At 34.4% G+C, this 23,672-nt stretch overlaps 1 protein-coding gene across 3 annotated transcripts in view; it reads right to left on the bottom strand.

The window, feature by feature from the left end:
• LOC110376904 (uncharacterized) overlaps window positions 1-23,672 on the bottom strand; it is a 177,819-nt gene that overhangs the window by 71,062 nt on the left and 83,085 nt on the right. The window contains exon 1 of one of the 3 annotated variants that reach the window (XM_021335547.3): window positions 17,494-17,759. The exons of the other annotated variants lie outside the window; for them this stretch is intronic. The gene's annotated coding sequence lies outside the window, so the exon portion shown is untranslated. Of the gene's footprint in view, window positions 1-17,493; window positions 17,760-23,672 lie in introns of those variants that run through there. 3 annotated transcript variants of the gene reach the window in all.

Genomic DNA, 23,672 nt, shown 5'->3' with positions numbered 1-23,672 from the left:
ATTATACGTTCTAACAAAAGCTTTGCAAAATTGTTAAATTAAATTACTAACCAAAAGAGGGAAGGAAATTCATCGAAATTCTATTAAGTATGTCAAAACCTTTAACGTGATAATCACATCTATGGCAACATAAGTCACTGCTTTATCAGAACATTAGCGAGAGTGAAAACCTATAGCAATAACTCATAGGAAACATACCTGTGCCTCAGCGACCTATTCCAATAGGTTATGATTTATGTCTCAAGTGAATAATGCGTGTTTGCTATGCCTAGTCAACAGAGGTTGTGGAGTATATGGAGTCTAATAAGAACTTGATGGAAGCCTGTAGTTGAAAAATGGCTGTCGAGTTAGGGTAACATACCTAGATGCTATAAAAAGTTTAGAAGAAAATTTTAAAGTACAAACTAAATTGGCAGGGATGTTTTTAATGCTCTTCAGAGATGTTAAAAAGGTTTGTCAATAAATAAATAAGTAACTCATATTTTACGAATATTTTAGGTACACCTAAACTTACATTAAACAGAAGAAAATCATCAGTATTTTTTTAGTGATTGCGGGCAACAAAAACAAAAGAGGAGCGACAAGGATCAACACGCAAACAAAACACTATCTACATTTTCAAAACAACCCCTTTACAATATCAATAAATTAAGACAAAAGACTTGTTTACCCCACATGTGCAAACATAGAACAATATTGATAATTTCCTCAAGTTTTGTTACAACAAATAGTTGGAGATGTACGTGACAAAGTGACAAAAGTGTCATGACACTATGAGACACGTAAGTGACACTGTCAATACTGACATTGTGTGGACATTAGCGTGGGAAATCCTGGTTGCTGTTTGTTTTGTTTTTCACTACTGGATACATTGAAAGGGTGGTTATGAGTAGCGAATATTAATGTGAATAGAATTATTGTAATTTAATATTATATGAGAAACTAGCTTCTGCCAGCGGTTTCACCCGCATCCCGTGGGAACCTCGGCACGAACCCGGATAAAAAGCCTATAGCCTATAGCCTTCCTCGATAAATGGGCTATCTAACACTGAAATAATTTTTCAAATCGGACCAGTAGTTCCTGAGATTAGCGCGTTCAAACAAACAAACAAACAAACTCTTCAGCCTTATAATATTAAGTATAAGTAGATACACAAAATATGGCTTGAATTCATAAGTAAACAGAGAGAGATAGTGAAAGAAACTAAACTATAGTTAGTAGGAATAATCAAATTCAAAGTTTTAGTGGACCAGATCTCTGTTATGAGCGCGTACATTTCCATACTCGGTAAGATCCCAAACAATCAGCTGACAAAAAAATTGCAGTCCACGAGGGTATAAATGTGATAACTACTTAATGCAATGGGTGAACCCTTTTAATTTGTTACAAATTACATAAAATACATGCACCTAACTAAAGACTTAACCTAGTAACAGTTTTTGCGTTGACCCCGTGTGGTCTACACGAGCCCACAACCCTTAACCTTCGCATGTTCATGTCAAGCCCTCAATAAAGAACGAGGGCTACTTATCACCCGTCTGCTAATAGGTCAGACCACACCCAGGTTTCGTGGAAAGGATTAGAATGGACCAAATTTTTGGGTATCGATGAGGGTGTTTGTCTGTTCGTTGGAATAATAAGGATAAAAAGAGACAAATGATTGTGATGGAATGTATATAAGACGAGTGATGATGAATATTAAATTTCATAGATTACTCTCAGTTGAAATCAGCTTGATTGACTCTAAGCCCAAAGTATTTAGGCAAGTACTCCATAAGTCTCAAAAACTTTTCAAAAGTCTTTTTCGTCTTAACTATAAGTTTAATATAATTAGTGCAGACTCTAAAGTACAGGTATCTAATAATAAATTGTAGAACTATCTAGCTTATAAGAATATAACTCTTTTAATAGTGAGGAACCAGGCGGTAACCTTGTCATCTGACTACCAAAGAATTTGGCTGTCTACCTTCATAATGTTATGTCTACGAACATGAGAAGTGACGAAAAATTTCTCGGAAGCCGACGGTTGGTCGCTTAGAAATGCTGATATGGCAGCTATGTTAGTCCGGGGATTTACTTGGCTCTAAGTTATGGCTAAAGAATATAATGTATCTACTATCATCAAAATGTTTTAGTCACATTGGCTTAGTGGACAAAAAATCCAGTTATTTAATTACAACATTACAGCGTAACAACATGCCAATGGTGCAGGCATTGATGTGCTTATTCGTGCGGAAGAAAACAATTGACAACTACGATTAAGATAATGACATCTAAAACCACGCGCCTGGTTTTTGTCGCTTGAAATGTTTTGTGCCTGAGACGTGCGACAAAATGCACTAATGAGAAAACGTTCTCAGATCAAACAATGCGCTATTCAAATTTAGTACTACTCTTTAAAATTCTTCGCTTTATAGACAGTTCCGTATAGGTCGAATCAAAAACTAGCAAACAGTAAAACAATACACAAGAATTTACATTTAAAACTTTTAGCTCTGACCTGCTGATGCTTTTACGACCTTTTCAGGCATACTTTACCTAAACCTTTTCTTTAGTGTCCCTGTGACCCTGGTACTCACACTTCGCAACAAGGAACTAAGTTATTTTAATTTGAAGTTTTGCACTGATAGTTAAAATATAAACTACGACAAAAATAATAGTGTCAAATATAAGTTCCACAAATAACGGTCACCCATCCAAATATCAGCAGTTACATACCTTAACTTCAAGGTAACTTAGCTTACTATGCACCACGGTCTCGCCTAAAAAGGCGAACAAACAAAATAGTAAAGTGTTTAACAATTGTCCTACAACTAGGTTAAACTTGAACATAAAGTTACCGGTCGTGATGTTATTATTCAGCTAGTTCAACGATAAGGACTAAACTTTGATTAATATTGCCAATTATAAAGCCTGTTCAGCAATGTTAACAGACTTACAGATGGAGATGAGATAATTACGGATAATTATATCGTGAGTGCAGTTCGTGTTCCGAACCTACCGAAATGTATTTGTTACGCAAATTGTTATTGTGCTATTGGTTTTATTTGTTTTGTGATTAACGATGTTATTTAAGTAGTTAAAAGGATCGTGAAGAGGTAAATTTTGTATTTGTAATGGGGCAGGGTATTCTGACGTCCCCGTTTGAAAAAAAAAGTATGAACAAAGTCACACAAATGTCTCTCTTCACAGAAGCAAAGTGATTTCTCAAGAACGATATAAAGGTTGGGTGGTAGAGTGTAAATACCTATAGCTTAGGATTCATCAGGTTGTCTTAAATCAAGCCAAAAATATTAGGCTAGATGCAATGCCCTCAGGTACCTTCCTAATTAGCCATTACAGGAAGGCATTATTCCTAAATGTTCTATTAACAACCACGAAGATACAAACCAGATACTATTATCTAAGCTAGTTATTATAAATACTTGTATAATTCCATTAAAAGCTTACGGCACAATATTTTACTTTCCCCAGTCTTGTAGTTGTCACCGCGGAAGGCTGAATAAAGGTTATCGAGTGCCCGATAACAGTGCGTTACGAAATATCGATACTTAATGATATCGATAATGTAATCTCGATAATAGTGTTGTGAAATGTCATTGATTATCTTTGGAGGAAGCTCGGTGTCGGGTTACGAATTTGAAAAAACTTGTCTATGATAGTGACGATAAGGTTGGTTCGTTGGTTAACTTGTTAATGTAAATATGTGAAGTGATAGCTACTTGGAAGAAGATTTTGTAATATTTAAATAAATTGTACTAGTAGCTGTTGAAATTGAAGAAGTTGTCGAGAATGAAATAAATACCAACGCGTGATCGTTATTTAATTCTATATGGAATGGGACAGTTTTTAAAAGATGTGTAATGTAAGTTTTAGGAATATCTAACTGACTATTTATTACAACACGTGGAAAAGTTATGGTGAAGATTATGAGCCAAGAGAAGAGAAGATAAATAGATAGTAAAGTTCTTGATGTTGCCTTAACTAAAAGTAACAAATCTAAAGCCGAAATAGAATCAAATATTCTACATCTCAAACATCCTGTAAATAATACGGTGGGAAATAGGCCAGCATGGTGGATCTGAACATGACCTTATTGAAATCAATAGCCCATACATACTCCATGTATATTCGCATACTGTATGCTTAATCTGCATATGAAATACTGCAGCGCTTGTAATAATTAGTGTCAAGAGACATGAGGATTTTCCAAAGTACTGATGAACATCTTAAAGTATGAAACTAAATCCTACATTTTCAGAAGAAAGCACTAGACACACTTTTGAATGTATTTTGAAAAAAAAAATCATAGTTTCCGCCATTTAAGAAGCTATTAATGCATTGTAAACAAACATATCTTTCAACAAAGAATGACGAGTAAATTGAACAATAACGTTTCCCATAACAGAGACTTATGGGATTTATATTGAGCAAGCATTCATCATGAGCACGACAGTGTATCTAATGCGTGTATACAAACACTTAATGAAGCGAAAAGTCAAAGAAAACAAGCTATGAACCCACGCAAATTCCTACAGCGGACGAAGAAAGACCATTCGGGATGGACCCCTACATGACAATTTGAACCCTAACTTCAACAACATAAGGTATATTGAGGCAAGTAGTGGAGCCATTGTTATACTGGTCAATAATATAGTCCCATATATAGAAGTTATCGGTTTGATGGACAAAGAAATCGATACAATTCGTGAGCTAGATAGTTCTGTTGCATAACATGTGTCTAATAAAGGAAACGTTCGAGTTAATGTATTTTTCTAATTCTAATGTCCAATTAGATAATCTGATGCAACAAAATTCCAGTTCGAAAAGCCTACTTGAAATACAAAATGGTTAACTGTAAAATAAGGCCAGCACACATGTACGAATGTAACATGCATAAATAACTCTAGGAATGTCAGACAAAATAGCATTTTGTTCTTGAACTTTTAACAATTTATTTCTGATCCTAACTGTTGATTACGTGTACATGCGAATAAATATCAGAAGCACACATTCAGCCTCGCATGATAGCAGTTAAGATAATTGCACATTTAATATCAATAACTTATGACAAAAGCTATTTTGAAATGGAAATATCTAGGAGCCAACCCACATTAAATCTTGAAGACAAAGATCACACAAGGGAAACAAATTCCAATATGGCAGCTCATTTTAAAATCAATAATGACCTAATTGCTTACGAAAAAGAATGGTTCATATTGGACTATAATACTGTTTCTAATGTTCAACATACCATTAGTAATGAATAGCAAAAAATCTATGTTATTTTTTGTGTCTACTGCCACTTACGCATTTCTCGGCATTGAAGGGCTGTCAAGTATTGCCACCAACTCAAGGACTCTTGGAGGCGCCAGCAAGCAAACCTTGATAATTTTTACAACCATACGTTTTCCAACCCGGTCCAAATCAAGAAACTCTTATTCTTTCAAATTAAGAGTCATTATCGAACGATTCTGGATTGATGGCAAGTTCCCGTTTATGCAAATCTCCAAGAAAAGCTTTCGATTTCATAGTTATGTTGTTGTATCTAGTTAATTGCTTGGAAACTAGTAATCTTGCTTCATAACTTATGTATGGAAAATCATTGAACTCGTTACTTCGATTGTGGATGGGACGAGGAATCTTGGCTATTCCATTATATCATCCACGGCTATATGTAGTAAATTGATACTTCATTTTGTAATTAAATTCTCGACTAGTTTTATTATGATCAACGGTGTTATTGATCATACCTTGTTAATTAAATTGTATTAAAAATGTAATACAGTTATGAAGAGGCATATTATTGTTAATTTTCATCAAGGGTTATTTGCTACCTAATTTATTGATAAATGTGTGACCTTATTTAGTGATGAATGTTTTAAAATATCTTCACACAAACTGAAAACAATAATTAATGACATTTTAAACGGAGGCATTTAAGTATACGCGACGCGGTCTCCTTTGATATAACTCACTTTTGAGCATAAAGCGATCACTCAATTGCTGTCAACAAAAGATAAGACACCATTTAATTTTTACTTACAGCTCCAAGATGGATGCTTTAGGATAGTGGACTGTATGCCTTTGATGTTAGACTTAACGTCTTGGTAACAGTCTCTTAAAAATTTCATGTGAGTATGACATATTGAGGGCGTGAACAGTGCGGCCTCAAGTGGCAAATATTGTGATCCTTTGTACGAAGCACAGAAAAACACTTTAGCTGAGATAAAACGAGTAAACCAACAAATGACAATGGAAGGATCTGTATAATTTTTAAGTGGTTGCAAATGGATGAATCAGACTTTTTCTTGGGAATCGCACGTTTTACTCAATTCGAACTTATCAATTTTTTTTTTGTAACACATGTGTCTAACCACTTGCCGTCAGTTGCATTCTTATCAGTTCTTCAGATATAAATAACTGAAAAGACATTCACGACTTCAATAGCACACCGACTTTATTTGACTATGAGTAATAACCTCCCACTAAGACCTTTTAAATAAATGATAAATTATGACAAAGGCATTGAATGATAAATATGGACAGTACAATGAATTGACAACTTAATAACTAGAGTAACTGCTTTAATTTGAATAACATGGATTTTGGAAACTATTGACACCTAAATGCCATAGAATCTGAGCACGTGTGCTTATCGTAGGACACCTGATATTTGAATAGTTGACACCTATTTCTGTCTCAAAGTAGCCGGATATAATTTGTATCTATTAAAATCAAGCAAATTACTTGTCCTTTAATTAGACATAACTGCTAAAGACGACAAAAAAGGTTACTCACCTACATTTCTTCGAACATGACAAAAAAATCAGTAAGTGTGTCACGTGCACCATCCCTTTGGTGTCATGTTACTGTCATGTATTGTTGAAGCTCCTTGACGGACGTACCGATTGGCAACCTTTTTTTTTCTTGTACATGATCATTCACGCTTCCAAGGACCACTTAACAATCTGATACGACAAGACAATGTTCGAGAACTTTTTTCTCTTTGTTTGGTGGCGCCAAGATTTTGGGAACATGCCTGTATTATTTTAGGCGGTGAAAAGAAGGGTGCTATAGTACCTCGTATTGTAATGATTCATCGGTTAGCTGTTGTTTTAAATAGCACTATGTAATTTCCATGTTTTAGTTAAAAGTGGCTCAGTAAAAATGTTAAAGAATAAAAGCGTAGCGGAAGCGTAGCGTAGCGGAGCGAAAATAAATGTTACTTTATCTATCTACCTAAAGTACGCCTATTTTACAAAAGCATTGATTACATTAATACATTTTAAGCAACACAATGGTACTAACAACCAAACAAATTCCCAGAAACTGATATATTAACCAAAAGAGCGGCGTCTTTGTATGCCATTGAACAATTTCAATTGAAAGCGAACCGAACAATTAGAAACAGAAATTGATAGTGACAAATCTAGTGCACTAAGTGACAAAACAAATGTAAAACATTTTGGACTTAACAATATTCATATAGATAAAGTTAATTGCGTCACTTTAGAATAGAAACTTGTGGACAAATTAGGCAACGCAGCAGGGGTTTCCGACACAAATGAGGTTAAACGTCGGTCCCTTTTAAGCAAACGTTACGAAGGAGTATTAGTTTACTTTCTAGCTCCGACTGCTGTAGTAATAAGGGCTGAAATGGTTGGATTACTATTACCATATTGATGCATGGGTAATTTGAATTTCTCTTCCTGATATCTTTATTTGATAAGGCTATCTCATGATTGCGTGTTGAGCTTTTAGTATGAGTTCATTAGGCAGCATTAATATTGGAAGAAAGCGTTCGATGTTGCTTTGAATTATTTGTTTAGGATATTATTATTTTCTTCCTTGTTGACTGATATGTTGAAAGTAAGGTATGTCGTTTATATTTCAATGAGGCTAACATAGTCTACTTTTCTTTTTATAATGGTCGCTCTTTTAAGTCCAAACTTAAACAAGAAGTCACGTATCAAAAGTGTTTCACACATAAATTGGAGTAAAGCTCATTCAAATCAAATTCTGCCGATATCGGAACAAAGTGTCGGTATTCCAAAACCACACCTTTCTAAGAAAACCCAAATGTTTTGGGTCTTACGTGTCGCATTCTTAGAAACGGGAGGGGTATGGGAACAATGGGAACGTAAAGTTGAAATGCGGTCAACTAGTATGTGCAGAAAAGGCGGTAAACTAAAGCTAAAACAAATCATCAGTGTTATAAACACTGTAATATTTTATGAAAATTATGGCGCAAAAGTTCACTTACTACTGCTTTGAAAAATTCCAGCAGGTAATTTGTTCGTACACGATTAGGTATATATAGTTACTTTGTTATTAAAAGTCATTACAAATCATACAGCAACGAGTAAATCTGATAGCCACGAATGCAACTAAACGACACAAAACTTTACGATGATTTCGAAACTCATCGCCATGTCACGAGATATTAATCCAAATAAATGGTAACCCATTACCCAAAGCCGGCGGCTAATTGAAAATTTATTCGATTTATAAATCCAATCGGTTGGTTTTGATATTTGATTTATAAATGTAATCGATCGGACCTCACGAGTCGTATCGATTGGAACTGTTATGGTAACACTCATTTGTTCCACTGTCACTTTATGTGTATAGAGAAGTTTTATGATTTGTTTGTGCTACTTTTTATTCTTCACTTCGTCTTCAGTGTTGACCTCATTTGTGAACCTGCTGACTAGTAGAATGCAGTTACTATTGACGATCTATTGAAAAAGTTTCTCAAAGTCATACTACTGACTGTAAGCACAATACAACATTGGTAAAGAAATTCTTGTTCTTTGATGTCGCAATAACTATATCTAAAGACTCAGAAGTGGTCAGGAGCTGCAGGATCGGGATGGTTGGTGAGGCATGGCTACCCTTGAAACCAGTGTATTGGCGAAAATTGGTTAAATGACGAACTTAAAACTTTATTTGAGATTTTATAATTCATTTATAATTCTTAGATGAATATTTTCCAATAAACTCTGATGACAGAATTTATTCCAAACTATTAGCACGGGGCGTTCTGAAAAGGTGCACCGATAACAGAAGACATGTAGCTAGTAATTGAGGCATGAAACAGGCGGGCAAATGGATCAAGGGCCATTAAAAATTAATAAATAGCAGACGTCACAACAACAGCTTTTGCTCTCTTTTCACATACCGCTGTAACAATCAATTTTAGATTTGAATGAACAAAAATGCTTTTTACAGCTTATTGTTAACCATTCATGCCGATATCGGGAAAGAAAAAGGTCGTTCTAATTCGGTCGATGGATACAAAGAATCGTGGCGTGCAAATATAAGCGGGACCTCACACGCACCCTGCGGCACGCCCGCTGTTACTAAGTAAACAATTATGGAATGAGAGAAAATAAAAAAGTTATTTATTGTTCCGGCCAGAGGTTGAAGGTAAGGGTTTTTATGGCAGCCCAGTGGCTGGGATTTACTGTTTATTTGCAGTTACGAACGCACGTGTAAGGGCTACACATTGGTTCGTCAGCGCCCAAGGTCAAAATTAAGATGGTCATTTAAATTTAGGCCATATTTTAAGTGAAATATCATGATATCTAGATAATTGTGCAGATAAAGTGTTTATGACGTTCCGTAAATCTAATATCAAGGTATTAACCACTAACATATTTAGGTCAAGCGTTGTTGAGAAGTGTCATAACATAAAATTATATTGGGTCTTAAACATGTACTTATTGGTTAAATAGTTGATCTGATCGTAAATTTTATGAACGTGAAAAGTGGTAGGAAGCATGGGTTAAAAGTAACCTTTGATGTTAAAGGATCGTTAAGTGGCCACTCGATAATATTAAATACTACTACAGTCTAGAGTAGTTGCATCAATAATTTTGAGAAGCTTGAAGGTTATAACGAAGATACCAATTCAATTTATACTGGTAGTATATCTTCAACTACAACTGAAATTAACAATAACGCAATTTTAATAAAATCTCCAAAAGAAAAAAGCACTATGACTAAAAGCGTGGCAGAAAATGAATGAATAAATGAATAATCTCATAAGGTCTATTGCCATTCCGTATTACAACTGAAATGAAATGTCCCTTATAAACAGTTATGGTCAATTGATATAAAATATGTAAGTAGCTTAGAAACACGTAACAGTAAATTAGTCAATATGAGTACTGAACATAGCAGGGGTGAGGACAATGCTTTGAATAATGCAGTTTTTGGTCAGAATATAGACATGGCTAATAGTCAACGGGGATTCAGTATAATCGGGTGCAGTACTAGTGTTTTACATGGAACCCAATCCGGGCAACTTGGTATTCCGTAGCAAAACTTGTGGTCAGACTTTTTGGTGTCTGACTAACAATTACGACTGCTAAAGATGTTCAAATAACAGCCTTCGCCAATTTATTGTACTTTCGGAAACCATGAGGAACTTGGAGGAACCACAGTTGCTTAACTTTATGATAAATCGACCTGTGTGGTTGTTACTCAGGCACGAACTCTTCAATAATCATAGATGAATATGAGACCAACATAAATCATTTTAAGTCAAGCATCATTTAAGTGTTACTTAAATCACAAACAAATAGGGTACTACATAAATTGCATGAACCCCTATTCATTTCTCAAAGTTATGAGAGTCAACTAAAGGGTTACTGTGATAATTATAACCGACGTGATGTCATCTAGTTAAGTACTATTTATAAACTTGATTGCAGTGATTTTCAAGTCTTGCACGTGCCCACGAAGTGTAGCTGCATTGATTCTAGAAATGCAATGTGTGTCTATGACATCATGTTCAACCACTTGTAATTTGTCTTCATCATTTGTGAAAGAACATTCCAATGATCTTAGTGCACTCGTACAGACTGAAGTGTCACTTCTAGTTAAAGATGCAAACGTCACATCAATATTTCTAAATATAGTTCATTTGCATTTAGGCCTCGCACACAACAAGCATGAAAAAGGCGATTAGAATGAAGCTCGTGGAGCAAAATTAAATTTTCAAACTAAAATAATTAAGCAGAAATTGTACAATTCTTGGTGTCAGCCCTGTCCTTCCACGGGTTGATTTAAAAGCTCTTACAATGAAAATATTACGCGATGTCACATAACTTAGACGCAGGCGCGTGCCTTAAATAGCCTGCAGTAAGTAAATATGGAAGATGTTGTTTCTCACTATTTCTGATAGGAATTACTTGGAATATGCGCTGTTGCTTCAGGATTTTGTTCACACTATTTGGTTTAGCAATGGTTTAGCATGGGCTAGTACGATAAATATTGTTTGCAACATTAGGATAGCTACTACTACATATTTGTGTTATATACTGCATCGTCTCCATTCATTCTTAAAGAATGGCCCGCTTCTTTGATCATCTTTACCAACAAGGTGAGAATAAAAGTGTATTTTTTGAAATAGCAGCGAATGTAAATGATTTTATTATTCTCATTTAAAAGCACTTTTAACAGAAGCGGCTTCTGGAGTTTTTGATCTCCAATAATTAAGCATATGAGGAAATTAAGAAATATAGATAAAAGGTTTTAAATGAGTCTCAAATAAAATTAATGCATAATAATTACAACTCTAATAGGTATAGTAGCCGTTCCTAATTACCAATCGGAACATTTTATATACTTAAATATCACTTAACATTTTATGATTTTGTTAAAAACTGTAACGTATCTTAATGCAGTCCAAGGTTACGCTGAGCACCTCTTGGAAAAGTATTTTGTAGAGTAACGGGAGTTTATTCAAACTAAGGTATAATTGAAGAAGATTTTTTCCCAGTGTAACAGCAAATATTAATTAATTAATATCATAGTTTGTATTAACAAAAAATTTGAAAGTAACACCACGTTTAGAGAAAGTGCACCTCCAAACCCTTTATCGTAAATTAAAACAAGCTCCAACATAAAAGAACTAAAACCGAAGCGTCAAACTAAAAAGCTGCTAATTATAAAAATTTAGATAGCCAAATGGCCATAAATTTTATTGTACATAGCATTCTATGCAGCTCCCGTCGTCGTTTTCCATAGTTCCCGTTTGTAAGCATAAAATGCATCCGGCCAATCTAAGTGACATTCCATTCGATACGCGGGTTCCATACGATAGTGTAGAAAGTGTTTCGTCTGTTTGTGTATTGGATGAATATCGATTGGGTTTGTAAGGGTGGCTTTCATAATGAGAGAAAGCTGACAATGGTGTGGTGATTAAAAGTAAGAACTGAAGGAGAAACGAAATGGGTTTCAGAATTTGAATATGTCCATTAAGTCGTTTTAACTAGAAATTGCACCGAAATAACCACTTCTTATAATACTTGTAGCATATAGCATACTAAAACAGTAGATAGAACTTACCTACGTTAAATTCAACAAAAGTTCCAACGACATACTCTTATTAGGTTAATAATCTGATATTTGTAACTAACCTACGGACAAACCCTAGTGCTACAACTAGTCCCTCATCAAAAGTCAATCTCAATCAAGCAGGCGTTGTGACACCACCACTTAACCGTAAAACTAATTGACCGTTCTTCCGTTATTACAAGAATTATCATATCTAGCAGTATTCGGCGTGAAACACCGCCTTTTAATTTAAAGCCATTGATTTTCTATGGCCACCTCCGGTTAACTCCAATGTATTAAAACTAACTTTATACAGTCGAATAAATGCAGTAAAAGAAGAAGGTAATGAAATAATATTTATAGTTGTTTACATTATTGAAATTCGTTAGGTTCATGTTAAAGGTGATAAGTATCAAATATTTGACGATATAACGACACTATGTAACTATGATCATATAGAAAAACAATTTTGTAACGTGTAAGATGATAATCTGCATCTATATGAGTGAGAACTATTCAATGATGAAGATTTCAAATATTCAATAGATTTTAGAGACATTTATATGCATGATGACAGTAAACATTTTAGAGACAGTAATCAAATAATTTTGTATATTGTTGTTTGGCATCGAATGAACTGACAAAGTAGTAGCCAAACGGACTAGACAATTATCAAATGGCAAAGCCGATTCTAGCTCTGAACTATATTCTGACACAGAATAAAAATGCAAAAACTTACAAAAATCTCACTCATAAATCAAAACCTGACAAAACAGAACTCTTCAACAAAAAAAGCGGAACCATGAACAAAAAATGTGCGGAAGCCAAAACAGCATTAGTAAATACACCAATCAGTCAACATTTATCAATTCTGAAAACAGATAGTGGAAACAAAGTGATAGCTATTACCCTGATAATTATATGACTACACAAATAATGGCGTCCACGGTCGATTTCGGCCACGGCGGCTGTTCTCATCTAAGGAGATCAGCCTGCTGCGCAGGACATATTATAGTGCACGAGCATTTGCGCAGACACAGGTGCACTCCATATTCCTTCACTCTCATAGTCCGATGGGACGGCAATCCGACACGACCGGAAAGAGATCAGGCGCAGGACCGACATTTACGTGCTCTCCGATGCACGGGTGAATCAATCACCAACTTCCAGACTACGACCCGGGAATCGCTCGAGGTCTCGGCCTCGAGCACAGCAGCCGCGCTTGCGACCACTAGAACAACGAGGCAGTCAAAATACACTACACAAATAACTAATAGTGGAAACAAAGTGATAGTTATTACCCTGATAATTATATGACTACACAAATAACTTACGGTTATGCAAACTAACAATTGGTTACTTCGCAAGTTAGCTTTGTTTGTAGGAATTTAATACTTGCCTTGATTCAGTGGGACATTGCGGCGCAAATTCAATTTCTTAATGTTCAATAAATTGACTGTTGCTTCATTTTGTTTTGTTGTTTGTTTTGATTTTAAGTGTAATTTAATTTCTATTGTCTCACGATTTCTTCTCGTTATATCAATCTATACTAATATTATAAAGCTGAAGAGTTCCTCCGAAACTACTGGTCCGATTTGAAAAATTATTTCAGTGTTAGATAGCCCATTTATCGAGGAAGGCTACAGGCTACTTTTTATCCGGGTTCACGCAGAGGTTCCTACGGGATGCGGGTGAAACCGCTGGCAGAAGCTAGTGTATAGATATGTGGTGATATTGTCACTTACGTGCCCAGAAACTTATAAGTTATCGACTTATCCTCAATATATATTTTTAACTTTTATGAAAAGACGTTGCCATTGCTGGAACGCCTTGCTTATTAATGTATTCAATGCCTTAAAAGTTACAGATGGTGAAAAAAAATAAGTAAGCGTAACACGTATGTGTAAAAATATGGTATTTTCTGACACATAATGTATAACAATTTGAGTGGTAAGTAAAAGCTTACCAATGTTAACAGTAATTGCTTAAGATTTGTCAAAGTGCACATAACTTTGTCGTTACGTCGCTAAGTTGGTTTTGTAATCGCTGCCTTAAGACATAAGCGACAGCGATTTTATCTGCGTTATATATTTTTTATATTTTATTTATTTTGAGTCAAACTATTTTATTGTCGTGGTAACAGGTACCGTAAAAATATTTACTTACTTTATAACAGTATAATCAGTAATATACTGACTTTATTTAACACGCCATACTTTTTAAAATAATAGACAAAATATATAACGATCATATTAAGTCACACTAGACAAACTTTAGCCAAAACTAATTAAAACACCCCACTTAACAACAGTGAAAGTAAAAATATAACAATTTGAATGAAATTATAATTCATATACCTCATTATGTTTACCTTAATTCATTAGCACAATTCATAGCATACGTTTCTAAATTATTTTGAAAATCTTATATTAATTATTTTCTTTCTGGCCATTAATTTTATTTTGAAAGCTAGTGTGCGTCAATTGTTATTTCTTTAAAATTTTTATCATTGGGTGCTATTATAGGCAGGAATTGTTTACAATAGAAAGCTTTATTATCGGTTGTAAATGTATTTCAGAGTACATAAATGATAAATTAATATCCAAATACGCTAACTACTATCACAATTTTTAAATAATTTAATAACTGTTATTTCGATAATGTTACAGCCATTTTTTTTATTGTCCCACTGCTGGGCACAGGCCTCCTCTCACACGGAGAAGAATTGAGCAGCGATACATTTTAATTAATTAATAACATCATTTTTTTTGTGACGTCACTCTCAAGCTATGCATTCGCATTTCCACTGCACCCCGCCGCAAGTTTGTAGCTTGCACGGCCGCCGAAGTGCCCCCAGTACAAAGTCATCAACATTTCAGCGCTGGGCGGCTGCGCTCGCGCTCACTACTGATTTATAGTTATTTTGCTCTTGAAACTATCTCGCTTCAGTCTATTTGGGGGTGCGACTGAATGTTACCCGTCTTAATAATCATAGAAACGTCTGGGGACTGTCTTATTGAAAGTTTTAGGAAGTAAATAGACTTTACGTGTTATGTTTTATCCCTTCATATGTAGAAAGTTATACATGGAATTAGTAGAACCAGTAATGCTTTTGCGAAAGATTGCTATGTTGCGATGAGTCAGAAGTGAATACAAGATTTGCTAAGATATTTTCAGTAACATTGGAAGCCATATCTAAAAGAGAATAATTTTACTTAAGCCATCAAAGAGAGTCCAACTATACCTACTGAGAAATAAGTTTAGCGTTAGCAAAAATCGTGGACTATAAGTTTAAATCTCGAATGTAGACAAAATAAAAGAAAGTAGCACTATTATTTAGCCATACGTTAGAATTTCTTCTGATCAACTCCTTACACGTTATAAAGATACGACACAGCGACAATGCTTAATTGTGGAATCGAACTCATCATATCATGATCTGATCTGACCACTAGGTCTACGGTACAATGGCTTGAAAACCTCATTATATGAAATAGGCTCACCCCACATAAATAACAGTTTTCCAAAGCAAATCTCCAGGATTAAGAACGCCGATGACAAATCGTTCTCATATAATATTGAAATAGTGTTGCCTATCGATAAAGCAATGCTGTCGGTACGGCTAGATGACAGTCGCTCTATTGACACGGCAACACAGTTCCATCGATGTCGATGTTGACAGGCTTTAGAGCTGACCTACTTGTCGATATTGGGGTATAATAATACAGAATTTCTGTAAGGCTCAGATATTTATATGAGGTCTAGATATTAAAGCGTATCTCATGGTAGGTATTTGCAGGGTTGTTAGAAATAACAAACGGTAGATAGGATTTTGTTTTTGGTATTATCTAGTACTTACATTTTATGAGAAAAAATAAGAAGGACAATTATTAGAGTTTGAGTTACAAGTTTAAGTTTAATAACTAGTTGAAGAAGTAGTACTCTTACTGGTTCTAGCGCTACTTTTTCGGAAAACTTTACCTACTACTTAGCTTTAAATTTAATACAGTACAAACTTCTTAAAAGACAGATTTTTGTCTTGAAACTGAATCGCAACTCGATTTGTAACTTTTAAAAACCTTTTGAAAAGTTACCGTAATTCGCGGCTGGGAAGTAATACAGAACTCAAAGACCAAGAACTGCTTTAAGTATAGACGTAAAGCGTGATTTGAGATCCATATTTACATAACAGTTGTACTGGAAAGGATAACAAGAGTCTGCACTTTACATATCAGCCTATAAACGTGGATATGAGCTTTCTAATGCCCCATACACGAAACAGAGTTCATCTACCGTATGACATATCTAGTGGCTATTTTATATCTACGGCTCTTACTGAGAAAAATTTGAAGTTTCGTAGGTGAAATGTTTTAAAATTAATTTTAGGAAAATAAACTTAGGTACCTTAAGTTATCTACCTAAAATTATAATAGGCTGCTGGTTTATGAAAATAACTACTCAGTGCTCCAGTTTGCTTAGATAGAGCCTTAATGTTTCAGTAAAGTTTATAGAAAACATTTTATTTTTCAGGGAATAAAATTGTCATTTACTTTACGTTTTCTCGTCAATCAGAATATTTAAACAATTGCAGTTTTTAATTCCCTGTAAATGGCCGATACTGACAGGCAATTATGACCAAAAAATTATTTCCGAAATGATTACTTTAACAATTTCATAACGTATGTTTAAATCTAAATACATACGTAAAGTGACCAAGGTTTAACGGTGGCAATATGTTAACGTGTAAACTAGGCCGATATTATATACCTATTTATAATTTACGAGCGGTATCGAGGAAATTATAATGTATTTTAAGTACATAACACCCTTTATGTATTCGTTCTTGCGTATATTACGACTTTGACTTATGAGGCTCGGATTTGCTTAAGTAGTTAAGTTCGTATTTGGTAAAATCTAGTGTGAATTTTGATCCATTTAGAAGTGTGATTTCGTAATTAATATCCTGTATGATAAAGTAGGTTACAGTAATTTTGACTACTGATAAATTATCTAGCCAGTTTTATTAATTAGAAAAAAATATTTATCAATAAAAAAATATTATTTTACGCACGTATCAATACGTAAAATACAAGTACTTGAGACGTAAATATTTTCCCAGTAAGTTTTAACAAGTTACCACTCACCTGCCAGAGTTAAAGACGACAAAGAACACTTAACACACATAAACAAAAATTTTCACTCAACACTTTTCACTGGCACTTAATAAAAAAAAGTAAAATTCTAAATTCAAAATTTTCCGAACACAACGTCAATCCTCACGAAAAATCCACTTCGAAAATAGTGTTTACCTTAAATCACTTATATCGATTATGATCGATGTTGTAGTTGAATCGATTTGTATCGATCGTAGATGGGTGCGTGTTTGCGGGTTGCGCGTGAGTCGGATACTGGCGTATCGTTGCGTCGGCGCGCCTATTGCGCTTGAACTTGGCAAAGCTCGCTGAAAAGATTTTTGCATTTGACTGATGAAGCTGCGTTCGTTATCGACTGTGATGTATTGGTATCGATGTTGAGGTGCGATTTTAATCGATTAGAATGTTCTATCGTTGATCTGAAAGCACATCTATCATAGTTTTGGATAGCTATCGTATTAAATCGACTTTGTTCTAGAGCTTTATCTTGTAAGCTTGTCAAAATATATCGTAAGTATAATTGATTGCTATCAATTTGAATTAGAAGTTACTTTAATCAACAAGAAAGAATTCGAGCGGAAATGTATCACAGATAGATTCTAAAATATACAGACAGATATAAATACCTACAAGACGACGATTAGGTGATATACTTTTTTTTTCGAAAGCAGAATATATTTTTTGAAGGTAAAATCATAATATTGTAAACTGCGAACTGTCATAAATTCAAGTCAAAACTAAGTTTGTATTCAAAAATTGTGCGGTCAAATAATATGGCTTTACGTGTAGTGTAAAAACGGTGGTATTACCAAACAATTACTTAAACCCAAGTACCTGCGCATGGGTACCTAATTAGTACCATTGTTATCTTAAGTATAAGCTTTAGATCAGAGGATTTTAAACTTTATAAATATATCTGTAGTGTCTGATTTTGTATGATAATGTATTATAGATTATTGCACAGGTTTTTGAGGATATTTTGTTTGCGTGTTATTATTATTGTGTAAGTACATTCAAAAGATCTTGGGTAAATATTTAAGGGTTGTATTAAGCAAGGCTTTGTGAGGCTTTTAATTTTGTTTGTACATATAATATTAAATTAGAAATATCTTTTTTTTATCAATTACGTTACATCTCTTCATATAAAGCAGTGAAGTAAGTCTATTATGTCTAGACTAAGAACATACATTATATGATTATACCATATTTTACGCATGAGATAGATATTTAACATCAGCAAAGACAATATCAGGTGAACAACATTCTTCGTAAATCCCAAACCAAAATTAACTATGTATTATTTACCAACAAAATCAAATAAACAACACTAAATATACTATAAATTAAATATTACTATCTAATAAATTAACAAAGTCTCTAAATTGTATCAATTTCTGACACTTACGAGAATATTTACGTTAAATATAAATTAACGTTAAATAAATGAAAATTAATACAAATGTAAACAAACAGTTTAGTTATTAGTATTAAAGCATCTTGTATCGACGGGGTAGCGTAGTATGCGTAGGCGCAGTGGTTCCTTCCCACATACATCGCTGATGTAGCCACGTGGCGGGAACCAGTTAGCCACGTTGTCTTGATGACGAAATAGCTTATCTATCTGCAGTTGTTCACATTATGTAATTTTTATGTGGACTGGGCTTTCAAGAATCGCAAATGTTTTAAGAACCCTGCATGCCTTAAAGCGCGTGGAAATAAAATGAATTCAGTTTCTTCTCTACTTCCAACAATGTGATATTATTTTGTAAAAAAATAAATAAAAAAGTTTTAAATAAAAAGATTTCGTTTCAATATTTTCGAGCAAGTATGTACCAAATTGCGTGCAATATCAATTATTTTTTGTCTGAATTCAGTTGCAACGATATACCTACATAATTTCGTTGTGGTATCGGCCAATAAATTTGAAAAAGGCATTAAGAAAACCACACACGTTGCAAAGGTTTTCATTTCTACTTCCTTATCAGCAAGGTTAATTTACATAATTTCTGCCTAACAATATACACTTTACTACCACAAGGGATGACGATTACACGAACACGTGTCACGCACACATTCGCACACTGAACTTACAAATACTATGCTCACGCACACTACCAAAGAGTAGTGTTTAGATGACTGTTTGTTACCACCTTAGCAACACATTTTCCAACTACAATTACCAACTGTTATATACAAGATTTTTCCACAGCTTTTCTCACCCCGCATTGTTCCCAGAGATTTCAGGTATCCATGCTCTCCACTCTACTCACTGCATATCATCTGCACTTTTTTCTCCCAAAGAAAAATTTTCATCAGTGATTAGTATTTTACTTAATATAATCCCCTAGACCAACATTGGCATAGATATATTTTTCGATCAAACAAACAAACTCTTCAGCTTCGTACACCAGTAGGCATTGTCTACACGTATCACCTACAAGTATCACTAATTTCACATCTGACACATACACACAACTTGGTACAAGTAAAGCTGAGTCATAGGAACAGGGGCTGCCAGGTTTTCCCTAGCGAATCTATACGAGCTGACATTAAAGCCCAGTTGCATGTATTTCTAGCGTAACGGTCGGGATTTGGTGTGTGGTACAAGTTTATAAGACTAGCGTACTTCTCCAAATACTGTGAACGATACGACATACAAACGTAAACGTGTATGGAATGTCAGAAAATTTACTACTCTGGTATCTCCTGTAAAATGATTTTTTTTTGATGAGATGGTTTAGAAAAAAAGTTTTTGCATGCAAACTAGCCAACCTTATAAACGTGCCTAATATAAATATGCCTATATACTTCAAAGACTCATCAAAACTGTGCACTTATATTCAGCTTTTGACTTTAAAAGATCGCTTCCGCCTGTGACTTGTGTCCAAGTTGCTACAATTTTGATATCCACCCGATGAATTTGTCACGGGCTTTATGACAGAGGTTCAGCTCAGTCGCACATAATATGAATATTTATTGCGCGCACGCACTCTTGTGGTTGAAAACCGACTGATTGAAATCATACGAGCCATGAGAATTGTTGAGTAGGTACCTAAGGAAACTGAAATTGATATAAAATGACGCGAAAGAGCTATAAACAAATTCTACGAATGTGAAAAAAAGTGAAAATAAAGCAAGTAGGTATGTTAGATATCAACGAGCCATAAAGTTTACCTTGTACAGTTTTTTATACGAAAATCCTTTGTCATATTTATTCGCAAATGCGATGATGCGGCAAATGGTGGGTGTTTTTAACGCGATTTTCATAGCTATTTTCCGCGCTAACAGACGCCTTAAAGTGTGAATGATTTGTGTCTGTCTAAATTAAGTATGAGTGCTGAATATTGTAATTATGGAACAGATTTGCAAAACTGCACTATTGCTGCTACACCATCCCCGACTGACATAAACAATATGTATTCCGATCCCGATAGTATTTTCGAATGGCCGTGGGTGAAACGCTGAAAACAGCTAATGAGCTTACTCACATGAGATTAAAAAAAAAACATCTTCACCTATTAAATAAATTGGCATCTACCTAACCATAAGATTCTTTGATGTATTTATAGCAATGCGATATATGTTAACGATTCGTTTCCAATAAGATAAGAAATCGAAACCGCTTGAGGTGCACAGATGTTAATCAGCTAGCATTGAATGACCGATATCCGTAAAGCTGAGAACACATGTTACGCAAACGCAACAAATTGCTAATTAACTTATCTTGAGTTAGATATACCTAAGTTTCCCGAATAAAATAAAGGGTCTTAATCAAATTGTTAATACTAACCAGGAGCTTTTACTTTTAAATTTCTCCTCCACCTAAAGGTTGACTGGTAGAGAACGCCGAAGGCGTATCCGCCTTTGTACATTGTTTTTTTTTTTAAATGTGTGTAAAAAGTATAATAAATAAATAAATTTGAAACCACAAAAACTTTTACAAAAAACGTGGTCCTAAAAAGTACCAACTTTAATCATAGAATAAATGGGCAAACCCAAAAGTTATGCACCTAAACATACTTGCCGCTATTCTCACTAACTTCTGTCTATCATAAGGAAGGAACTATATGTTATGAATCTATTAAAATGCTGCTACCGTAAGTTCAATATACTCGTGCCTTTACCATGTATATTTACATGAAGTTGTAGTACATGTGTGCTTATGATTTATGTTATAGTTCAACTTTTGCTCGTAACGTGTTCTGACCTGGTTTTGAATCAAAACTTGACCATACTATACGAAGGTATGTATGATGATCAAAAGCTAGAGTGGTATAGTTTTTGGTAATTTGAGAAAATCATGATCAATGCTCGGCTTGCAAGGAACAAATCTACGTAGGGTACTGAATAAAGAAAGGTGCCCGCACGTTTTTCTTAAACATTAATGTCTATGATATCCTTTATAAAGAAGAAAGACTTCGTCTCAGTAGGCATTTTTCAAAAACGCACATCAGTAGGTTCTTGGTAGATTCCAAAACGATCGCACTTAAGATAAGCCATACCTCTGGTTTAGACCACAACGAACATAATTGACTGACCTGCAACTAAAAATAATTTTCCTTATTTCCGTAACTTCACAATGAACCGTTGATGACAATACTTTGTAGGTACAAAGGATATAAAGCCCCTTTGAGAAATTTTGAGTTCGAGGTTGGAACAGGTATTATTTTACAAAAGGGTGAACATCATTTAAAAGCCTTTCGAACAATTGGATTATCTCAAAAGAAATCCTTGAAAGCGCAAGAAAACAAAAATATTGTTCAAGCTTCGAAGGATTTCATTGAATGGACTTTTCTTGATTTTAATTTTATGAAAATCGTAAAACACCTCGGAACGGTTTTTATTGTTTAAAAGAGTTACTGTTCACTTGTTTTTTGCAAAATGGCTCCTGACTGGAATTATCAATTTTTAAAGCGCAAACCTCGCTTTTATAGGTATTGGTAATTTTTGCGATAATAAAACCGTGAACGGCTTGCGGTTTATATGAATTAAATGTCCAATAAATGTACAATTTTACTATTATTATTGAGTTGTCATAACTGTTTCTTATAGGCTTGAAATATTGTAATAAATATCGATCGACATTAAACTGGATTACTGAGGTTATTAACAATAAAACTATGAATTATGATGTACTTGTGTTTACATAGATATTGTGAGAGGAAACTTGAAACAGCAATGAAATTAGAGCCGGGAGTAATATAATTTTTTATACTTTTCTAGACTAGATCAATTTACTTCATTCATAAAATGCCGTGAATGAAACTTGAAAGCACTGATGTGATGTTGTTATGGAACGAATTGAGTTGAAACCTCAATTTTTGGATAAGGTAATTGTTAAGTTTTAAATTAATTCTACTTAATCGAAGATGCCGTATGGTAAACATCAAAATGTATGCAGTAGCTAATTATACATTATTCTTCCATTCAAAGCGAAGTTATTGCCTATAGCTACTAATGAATTCAGCAGTTCCTGATATTGACGCGTTGAACAATCAACAAACAAACAAATTCAGCGTTACAACATATAACATTAATAAAGATTACGGGAAAAATTCCAACACATTACCAAGTTGCAATAAATTCCGCATTAATTCCGCGGAGAACGATGCAATTACGCATTCAATATCAGTAAAACAGTTTAATTTTAACTCACAGTCGTCAATGATTGACACGGCGGTAGGAATTTAGCATTTTTGAAAAACAAATAGCTCCCGGTAAGGTGAACGCTCAGTCAGAGCGGGACGTGTGGCGCCTTCGTCTGTCTGTCTGTCTGTCCGTCTGTCTGACGGTGTTCAGGGCTGCCTTGAGGAAAAAAGAAAATGCTGCTATTGTTTATACTATGTTATTTGGCCAAATGTTTGGCAAAAAGTTACAGCCAAAGGTAGAATAATTAAAATCTCATTGGAAATAGACATAGAGAGATAGGAGGCATGTCTTTTGAATAGTGCTGTTTGAATTAGACTCAAATGCTTAATCTAAGTAAAATAGAACTTCTGTGCGCTAATTGAATTTTTGAAAGTTAAGTATTGGGTAGGTCTTGTCTAAGCAGCTCATTTTAGCCTAAATTTAACGACGATAAAATAAACATAATATTCAATCCAGATTTGAAATCATTTAAATTCAAGACACAGAAACCAAATTATTTACCCAAAATTAGTGCTCCAATT

Source organism: Helicoverpa armigera, chromosome 17 (genome assembly GCF_030705265.1).
Source record: "Helicoverpa armigera isolate CAAS_96S chromosome 17, ASM3070526v1, whole genome shotgun sequence".
In the NCBI taxonomy this organism is placed as follows: domain Eukaryota; kingdom Metazoa; phylum Arthropoda; class Insecta; order Lepidoptera; family Noctuidae; genus Helicoverpa; species Helicoverpa armigera.
Note: the sequence above shows the minus strand (reverse complement) of the source record. Positions and strands in the feature narration are given on the sequence as shown.